The 10,277-nt window shown below is 39.6% G+C and overlaps 1 non-coding gene across 1 annotated transcript; it reads right to left on the bottom strand.

The window, feature by feature from the left end:
- Positions 1-10,170: 10,170 nt before the first annotated feature.
- Positions 10,171-10,277, bottom strand: LOC112765426 (small nucleolar RNA R71). The gene has a single exon (XR_003183774.1). It is a non-coding gene; the product is annotated as a small nucleolar RNA R71 (small nucleolar RNA).

Here is a 10,277-nt window from a genome sequence, read left to right as displayed (position 1 = left end):
AATTAAAAATATTTTTGGATTTTTTTAATAATGAGGAATAGTCAAAATGCAACTAAAATCAAATAACAATGCATGCAAGACACCAAACTTAGCAGTTTGTATACTACTGACACTAACAAAATGAGAATACACATGAGAAACAACAAAACACTCAAGTCAAGAGAATTCAAAGGTCAGAGCAATAAAATCATCAAGAACATCTTGAAGATCACTTAAGATACATGAATGAATGCAAGAAGAATAGAAACATGCAATTGACACCAAACTTAACATGAGACTAGTGCCTCAATAAGAAACATAAAATATTTTTGGTTTTTATGATTTTGTAAATTTTTTTTGAATTTTTCAAAAATTAAGTGAAGAGGAAAAATAAAAATATCAAAATTCTTAATGAGAATTCCAGGAATCATGCAATGTTAGTCTAAAGCTTCAGTCTAAAGAAATTAGACATGGCTAGTCAAGCTTCAGCAGGACATTGCATTCAAGAGCTAAATTGATGAGAATCAATCAGCTTTGGTGATGGTAAGAACATCACCTTGAAACACTAGAATTCATTCTTAAGAACTCTGAAGAAAAATACCTAATCTAAGCAACAAGATGAACCGTCAGTTGTCCAAACTCGAACAATCCCCGGCAACGGCGGCAACAACTTGGTGCTGTTGCCGGATCAGAAATTTGGCACTGATGTTACCGGACCAAAAGCTTGCCGAAAACTCGAACAATCCCCGGCAACGGCGCCAAAAACTTGGTGCGCGAAATTGTGATCATCAATGGCGCCATCAACATGGTATGCTCAATTGTAATCTCAACTATTTATCACAACTTCGCACAACTAACCAACAAGTGTACTGGGTCGTCCAAGTAATAAACCTTACGCGAGTAAGGGTCGATCCCACAGAGATTGTTGGTATGAAGCAAGCTATGGTCATCTTGTAAATCTTAGTCAGGCAAACTCAAATGGTTATGGATGATGTATGAATAAAGCATAAAGATGAAGATAGAGATACTTATGTAATTCATTGGTAAGAATTTCAGATGTAGGGTTTTCATCCAATCCTTCTTACTCCTTTCCATGGCAAGCTGTATGTAGGGTTTCACCGTTGTCAGTGGCTACCTCCCATCCTCTCAGTGAAAATTTTCTACGCACCCTGTCACGGCACGGCTAATCATCTATCGGTTCTCAATCAGGTTGGAATAGAATCCAGTGATTCTTTTGCGTCTGTCACTAACGCCCAGCCTTCAGGAGTTTGAAGCTCGTCACAGTCATTCAATCATTGAATCCTACTCAGAATACCACAGACAAGGTTTAGACTTTCCGGATTCTCTTGAATGCCGTCATCAATTCTAGCTTATACCACGAAGATTCTGGTTAAAGAATCCAAGAGATATCCACCCAATCTAAGGTAGAACGGAGGTGATTGACAGTCACACGTTCATAGGTGAGAATGATGATGAGTGTCACGGATCATCACATTCATCAAGTTGAAGAACAAGTGATATCTTAGAACAAGAACAAGTTGAATTGAATAGAAGAACAATAGTAATTGCATTAATACTCGAGGTACAACAGAGCTCCACACCTTAATCTATGGTGTGTAGAAACTCCACCGTTGAAAATACATAAGAACAAGGTCTAGGCATGGCCGTGAGGCCAGCCTCCCAATGATCTAAGATAGCATAAGAATAAAGATAGCTACCAAGATGAAAATACAATAGTAAAAGGTCCTACTTATAGAGAACTAGTAGCCTAGGGTTTACAGAGATGAGTAAATGACATAAAAATCCACTTCCGGGCCCACTTGGTGTGTGCTTGGACTGAGCATTGAAGCATTTTCGTGTAGAGACTTCTCTTGGAGTTAAACGCCAGCTTTTGTGCCAGTTTGGGCGTTTAACTCCCATTCTTGTGCCAGTTCCGGCGTTTAACGCCGGGCAGTTTTGAGCTGATTTGGAATGCCGGTTTGGGCCATCCAATCTAGAGAAAAGTATGGACTATTATATATTGCTGGAAAGCCCAAAATGTCTACTTTCCAACGCCGTTGAGAGCGCGCCAATTGTGCTTCTGTAGCTCCAGAAAATCCACTTCGAGTGCAGGGAGGTCAGAATCCAACAGCATCTGCAGTCCTTTTCAGCCTCTGAATCAGATTTTTGCTCAAGTCCCTCAATTTTAGCCAGAAAATACCTGAAATCACAGAAAAACACACAAACTCATAGTAAAGTCCAGAAAAGTGAATTTTAACTAAAAACCTAATAAAAATATACTAAAAACTAACTAAAACATACTAAAAACATACTAAAAACAATGCCAAAAAGCGTATAAATTATCCGCTCATCAAACACTGCAGGTGATAATCAGATGGCAGAGCCTCAAAAGATCACATGCATGAGTGACATGCAGAAAATTACCGATCAAGAATTTAATTCAGAAATTAGCATTGCAAGTACAGTTCTTAATCAATAAAAATTCCGTGTATCAATTTAAAAGGGGTTGTCACAAAATTTAGAAATAAATACTGGGAGTAAAAATCCTAGGTCGTCTCTCAACGAGTTGCTAAGAAAGTTCAAATTATTGATTAGGGGTTTTCTCAGAAATTTGGAGTCTGGGGAATAGGCACACAAGTAATTATAAATTAACAAAAGATCTATGTAATTGGAATAAAGGCCTTGGCTTGGGAAAGATTAATTGGAAGTTCTATCCTTGTTGGATTTCCCAAGATAAATAATAATATGTTATTGTTTCTACTTAGTTAACCCTCAACGAATAAAAGAAAGTCAATTAGTTGAGCCAACTTCTATTTACAAGTCCTAATCCTCTCCCTTGGGAAGGATTAGCGTTAGCAACTAGAGAGCTAGCCAACAACTTCCAGTTACTATTTAACTCTTCCAATATTAATCAACCCCAAAGCCAAGTTAGGAGTCTACTCCATTGACATGAATACTACGTTCACAGGCATATAAGGGGAATAAAGAGAAGACATGATAAATTGAATAACAACTAAAAATTGATTAAAGGTAAAAATAGTTCTCTGCATTAATAAATCCCAAAACCATAAACATAGGTATCTGAATAGGGTAAATGGGCAATTAAAAGAGTAAAGGAATAAGGAAACAAACTAGAATAATGGAAACTTCAACGGAGGTGGTAACTCTTCTCAATATCCAAATCAAAAGCATAAAACTAGAAATTTGTGAATGTGAAGAAAACCTAGAAGAAGTAGTAGTTTCTCTCTAAGATTCTAATCTTAAACTAAAACTATGCGAATGAGAATGTGTGTTGAGTCTCTGCTTGTCCCCTGGCTCTAGTCTGTGTTTCTGGGCCGAAAACTAGGTCCAAACTCGGCCCAAAATCGCCCTAGCATTTTCTACGATTTCTGCAGGTAGTGCATGTCACGCGTACGCATCAGTCACGCGTACGCGTCGCTGGTCATCCTCGCATGTCACGCGTATGTGTCGCTGTGCGAACTCCAATTCACGCGCACGCGTTAGGTACGCGCACGCGTCGCTCCTCGCTGGCTATCTCCTTTAATTCTTGTGCTCCTTCCATTTATGCAAGCTTCCTCTCCATCCTCTAAGGCATTTCTGCCCTATAAAGCCTGAAAACACTTAACGCACAGATCACGACATCGAATGGTATAAAGGGGAACTAAAACACACAATTTAAGGGCTTAGGAAGCAAGTTTTTAATTGTAAAACAAAACTAGGAAGGAATTGTAAAACTATGCAAATTGTATGAATAAGTGTGCAGAGACTTGATAAAAACCACTCAATTGAGCACAAGATAAACCATAAAATAGTGGTTTATCAATCTCCCCACACTTAAACATTAGCATGTCCTCATGCTAACCTCAAGGAGATAGAAAGAATGAATAGGGGAAAGTAAGACTTATGAAATGCAACCTATATATGAATGCAACTATATGATGAAATGTCTATACCTACTTGGTTAAGGAAATGAACAAGTTCTCCAAGACAAATAAAATTCATATTCCACTAACTCAAATCACACAATAAAAGATAAGTAAACTTATGAGAAGATAGCTCATGAGAGCTGAGAACATAGAGTCAAGTATTGAACCCTCACTGGAAGTGTATATGCATTCTAATCACTCAAGTATACAGGGTAATCCACTCTAGTTTCCTCTATTCATGCGTTCTAAAATTTGTTCTTCATCTAACCAATCAACAAATATTTAGTGCACACATGCAAACATCATGAGGTCTTTTTCAAGGTTGTAATGGGGCTTAGGTAAGGGTGAGGATACATGTATGGCCAAGTGAGCTAAGAATTGAATCCTTGATTAACCTAAGTTCTCACCTGACGCACACACATTCCCTATGCTTCTAAAATCATGCCTAAGTACCCATAGTCTCACTTTTAAGTTTTTCACCTACTCATGTATTTAAATGTTCTTCTATTTTATCTCACATGCATTGATCTTTTTATTGAACTTAACATTGGGGTACTTTTATTTCCCTAAATCTTTTTTTTAAATAAACATAACATTTCAATGCATATGGTTTTTTTGGTTCTATATGAGTAGGCACCCAAATTTTCTATATTTAAATAAAGTGAAAACACAACACATTCCTATTGTTCATTCCCTGGGTGGAGATGTACGACCCGGGCTGAGTCGACCGACCTCCTCAAGATAGGACTACCCGATCTCTTCTCAAAGAGATCAGCCAAATCACTAGAGGAGCCCAAAAAGAGCCCAAATAGAGGAACATGACCCAAGTCCATAGGCAGTCCAAGCTTAGAAAGATAAGGGCGGTTCCCTCAAAGATAAAGATAACTCCACTCAAAGATAAGATAAGATAAGATAACTATCTTATCTCCAGAAAAGGTCACTCTACGATATTATAAATACACTGGAGCACCCAGGTATAACTCATACTCTGATTCTACTAAAAACCTGCTTAATACCCTTGCTAACTTAAGCATCGGAGTCCCTTGCAGGTACCACCACCCTCTGGTGACGAAGGATCAGCACAACCACCAAGTCCAACAAGTCGGGCACGGCGGCTCTGACCACCATCATCAAGTCGGATACAACAGCGCCGACCAGTACAGAAGATCTCGTCCGAGATCGACCTACAGTTTTAGGAAACCCTCGGAACACCTATTAACCCCAGTTTCTCACAATTCCCCACACTTAATTGATACATAATCTCTATCTTAAGCTAACCAAAGATTCAATTGGGGTAATTAATTATTTTTCCACTTAAGGCTAGTGATGTGGTAATATATAGAACAAATGGGGATTAAAAGGCTCAAAGTGGTAAACAAAGATAAATGGAGGTGGTAGGTCATTTGGGATAAGTGAGTTAATAACAAATGACGGCCTCAATCACATATAAGCATGAAAATACACTAAACAATGGACATATAGAATGGAACAAAGCAAAGATTGCAATTATAGAGAAGCAAACACACAAAAATAAAATATTATGGTTAAATAATGTAACCATACAATTAGGCTAAAAAACTCACGGGTTGTGTGTTCTTAGCTCAAAACCATGTTCCAAATTACAATCTTCAGACAATTTTAACATAGAATTTTAATTTGAATTAGTGAAATTTTCAAAAATAGGGTCTTTGAAAAGAAACTTATTATTTTTCAACCAAGTAGAACATACATGCAAACACTTATTACTATGCAATCTATTCTATCTAACAAAAGAAAAAAAATAACCTATTGGTGTTAAGAAAAAGCAATTACCTCTGAAAGTCAGGTACTGACCGACCTCCCCACACTTAAAGCTTGGCACCGTCCTCGGTGCCATCAGTTAGGAATAAAGGGGGGCTGGTGACAGCATCTCCATAGTCGGGGTCGTCAAGGCTCCCGGTGTTGGTAGGTGAAGTGGATTCCGGAGTGTCTGGTTCTCCCTCAGGTAGGTGGTTGTCAATAATCAGCTCCTTGAGGTATGTAATTTGGTGCTTGTTATGGCGCTCCATTCGCTTTGCCTGCCGGTCTAGCCGGTCCAACCTCTGAAGTATCTGAAGGAGCAGCTGATTTGTTGAAGGTGCTTGTGATGTGGAAAGAGGAGGAATATCTCCGACCGGGTCTGCAGTCTGGCTGGTAGTGGCTGTTGGGTTAATCATGGCCTTGGTGTTTCCAGCTCTGTAGGAGACTCCGGCTGCTGAGACTAGATCTGAAACCAAGGCGGGAAACGGTAGGTTGCCTGCAATCTGTACGTGTCCCATGGCTTGCCGAAGGTGTCTCGGTAAGTTGAGAGGTTGGTCTGTATGGATATACCAGATGAGAACAGCCATGTCCATAGTGAAGGAGAACTCGTGAGTGCGCAGAAAGACATAGTGGGACATGATCTGTGCCCACACTCGAGCCTCCAGGGTAAGTGCTGAAGACAAGATGCCCTTAGGTCAGGATCGATGGTATCCATAGATCCAACTGCTGCCAGGTTGTGCTATAACTCTAAGGACGTCGTCCCAGTCAAATTGGTATGTCTGGCGCTTGACAGAGGCTTCTTGGTATGCGTCCAATCCTTCTGGAGCAGGGGGATCTAAAGCTCGCTGAATGGCCCCTTCAGATATAGGGACTTACTTCTGACGGACATAGACAGACTGCAGGATTGGCATGTGAAAATTGGAGTTGAATTCAACTACCCATGAGAGGTTGACCTGTCGTGGCTGCCTCCGTAAGAATCCCCATTGTCTGTGCTTAATGTGGGGCTCTACAAAATCAATAATGTGGGTAGGGAGGATGAGTAGGTGTTCATTGTTGTAGTTCTGCTCAGCCAGGATGGGGAACATCTGCTCACAGTAGCGGTTAGTGAATCGCGCAGTGTCCCTTGCGGGAAAGGCTTTCTCAGTTTCATCAACCTTGATGAACCTCTTGACCCGCTTTGTGGAAGGCTTGACTGATGTTGAGGATGGTTCCGCAGCTGGTGCTCTTTTCGTTCTTCTCCTCACCGGTGGCTTGTTAGAGGCTTTCTCTGTACCCTTCCTGGTGGCCATCCTGAAAAGGGAGAAAAGAAAGGGACATGAAATCAAATAGCTATAACCGGGAGGAGGAAAACACAAGTGATAATCAATGCCAAGGTAAAGAAGAATGTCGTAAATACATGGTCGCGATTCCATGTAATTTGGACATCAATGGAAATATAGCATGATAAATTGAGACAATTAGATGCAAGATGTTTATTAGCATGCCGGCAAAGGCATGAGTAGCATAGATCAAGCATTAATAGCTTAATTTGATTATCAAATATAACAAACTAACAATCACGTTTGTATTGACAATTATAATTAATCAATAAAAGATTGCAAGGTTTATATGAAAAACATGCAGTAAAGTAGAAGAATAGAATAATTTAGAATTCACAATGCCATATGCACTTTTCACAAACAATTGGTATGCATGTAAAATATGTTAGGGAAAGTATGAAATCCAAACATGCATGCAACCCAAAAATTAATATTAATTGTCAAATCACTCCCTAGTATGTCCACAAGCAAAATATAGAAGAAAATAATCACCCATTTAAATTTCTAACACAAATTAAAAGAATGCAAAAAGAATAGATAAATAGTAAGAAGGCGAGAAAGAAGATAGGAAGAAAGAACCTTGAGAAGAAGATGAAAAGAGAGAGGTAATGGAGGATGTGAGTGGGAAAGAAGTAAGAGGAGGAGAAGAAGAAGAAGATAGAAAAGATAGAAGAAGAAGAAGAAGAAGAAGAAGAAGAAGAAGAAGAAGAAGAAGAAGAAGAAGAAGAAGAAGAAGAAGAAGAAGAAGAAGAAAGAAGAAGAAAGAAGGAAGAAATTAGGATTGGGGGAGGAAGGATAAGAAATCTGGCGGCGTTCTGGTTTAACAACGCGGAGCATGCGACGCGTACGCGTACAGCATGTGTACGCATGGATCGCATAAAGGTCAAGTGACGTGTAAGCATCTGGGACGCGTACGCATGATCTCAGTTTGTGCGAATCACGCGAAGGTAGCCCTGTGCATGCATAACTCTCGGGTTGATACGCATGAGGGCTAAAAATGCAAACGATGCGTGCGCGTCAAGTACGCGCACGCGTGGGTGGAGAAAAAGTGAAGAGGACGCGCATGCGTCAGGGATGCGTACGCGTGATGAAGATTGCGCTCCTAACACAATTCCAGCCCCAAGCCAACACAACTTTTGGGTAGAACACCCATTTACGCCGATTTCCAGGGCATGCGTACGCGTCAGGGACGCTTATGCGTGATCTATTGAAAGCGCAAGCGACGCGCACGTGTGAGGTACGCGTTCACGTGGACTTGCTTGTGCGCAAAGCACGCCACCAGCACCACTCCTGCCCGACTCTCTGGTCATTTTGATGGTCGGATTTTTTGATGGTCTAGAATTTACAAATAAACTCTCGTTGCAAGTATAGCTTCTAAACCAACAAAGAATCCTTTCATACAAAAGTTTGGTTGTCACAAGTAACAAAACCCCCTAAAAAGTAATAACCGGAGTATTTAAACCTCGGGTCATCTCTCAAGGAATTGCAGGGAAGTGTTCTTATAATTGGTTATGTAAAGGTATATTTTGGGGTTTTTTAAGATAAGAAGCAAGAATAGTAAATGGTAATGAAAATCGAATGACTAGAAAAACTCTTGGCAAGGTTTGGTGGTCAAGGATCTCTATCCTTATCACTAACCACAACATGAGAATTGGCAAGGATCAATCCCATTAAGTCATCCTCTAACTAGTAGTAAAGGAAAGTTAAATGAGCTATATTGATCTAAGTCCATAAGTCCTAGCTCTCCACCAATTCAATTAGTGAGAACTAGAGTTAATGGCTCCCAATCATCAATTCCTTAGACATTAGTAACTCAAGAGTTCCTAAGTTACCATCCCAAGCCAAGAACATAAAAGTCTAATTTGAGATCCTCCCAAGCATTTTGTCAAACACTTGGAAGGCACAAAGTAAAAATATAGAAAATTAATACGAGAATATTAAATCCAAACAATCAATTGAAAGCATCAATAAGACAAATTGAAGAAAGCAATCATAAATATAAAATACCTCAAATTGTATTAAATAGAAAATCAATCTAACAAGAAACATTCATAACTAAATTGGAAAAGAAGAGAATCAACAAGAGGAATAAATAAACTAGAATGCTAAGACAAATAAGAGTAGAAGAGAAACTAAATTAAAGGAACACTGAACCTGGAATTGAGAAGAAATAAACCTAAAACTAAGAAAAATCCTAAAACTTAGAGAGAGGAGAGAGCCTCTCTCTCTAAAAACTACATCTGAAGCCTAAATTAAGTATAATGAGAAGTTTCTTCAATGATCATGATTCCCTCACTCTGTAGCTTCTATTTTGTATTTTTGGGCTTGGAACTGGGCCAAAATGGAGCTCAGAATTCTCCCCCAATATTTTCTGCACGTGGCGCATGTCACGCATACACGTCAGTCACGCGTACACATCGATGTGCAAGTCTCCAAGTCACACGTGCACGTCAGGTACGTGCACGCGTCGCTGTGAAAACCTTTAAGTCACGCGCACGCGTGAGCCATGCGTGCGCGTCAATTCTCGCTGGCTATCTCCTTTGTTTCTTGTGTTCCTTCCATTTTTGCAAGCTTCCTCTCCATCCTCTAAGCCATTCCTGCCCTATAAAGCTTGAAAACACTTAACATACAGATCACGGCATCGAATGGTATATAAAGGGATAAAATTTACACAATTTAAAGTCTTAGGAAGCAAGTTTTCAATCATAGAACAAAATTGGCAAGGAATTGTAAAATCATGCAAATTGTATGAATAAGTGTGAGAATAATGGATAAAATCCACTCAATTAAGTACAAGATGTACTACAAAATAGTGGTGCATCAATGAGCAAGGAGCACCGGATCTTATACTTCAACTGTTGCAAACACGGTATCCGAATCTCGATCCTAATTTTGAATTGAAGAATAGCTTGATCAATTTGTTGCCTAAGTATCATGAATTGCTAGGCCAAGATCCTATTAGACACTTGAGGGATTTTCAAGTGGCTTGCTCTACGGCTAGGAGACATGGTGCTGATGAAATTGCAATTATGGTCTTTGCTTTCCCCTTCTCTCTTGAGGGGCAAGCAAAGGAGTGGTCTTATTCTCAGCCTGATGAAGTGGTAACTGAATGGGATTCATTGAGAAAAGAATTCTTGGATAAGTTCTTCCCTTTGGAAAAGACTGATTACATCCGAAAGGAAATTTCTGGTTTTATGCAAAGAGACCAAGAGACACTTTATGAGTACTGGAATAGATTCAAGAGGTTGTTGGAGTCTTGCCCACATCATGGGTA

This window comes from Arachis hypogaea, chromosome 2, assembly GCF_003086295.3.
Source record: "Arachis hypogaea cultivar Tifrunner chromosome 2, arahy.Tifrunner.gnm2.J5K5, whole genome shotgun sequence".
Lineage (NCBI taxonomy): Eukaryota > Viridiplantae > Streptophyta > Magnoliopsida > Fabales > Fabaceae > Arachis > Arachis hypogaea.
The sequence above is the reverse complement of the archived record's forward strand: the minus strand, read 5'-3'. Positions and strand labels throughout refer to the sequence as shown.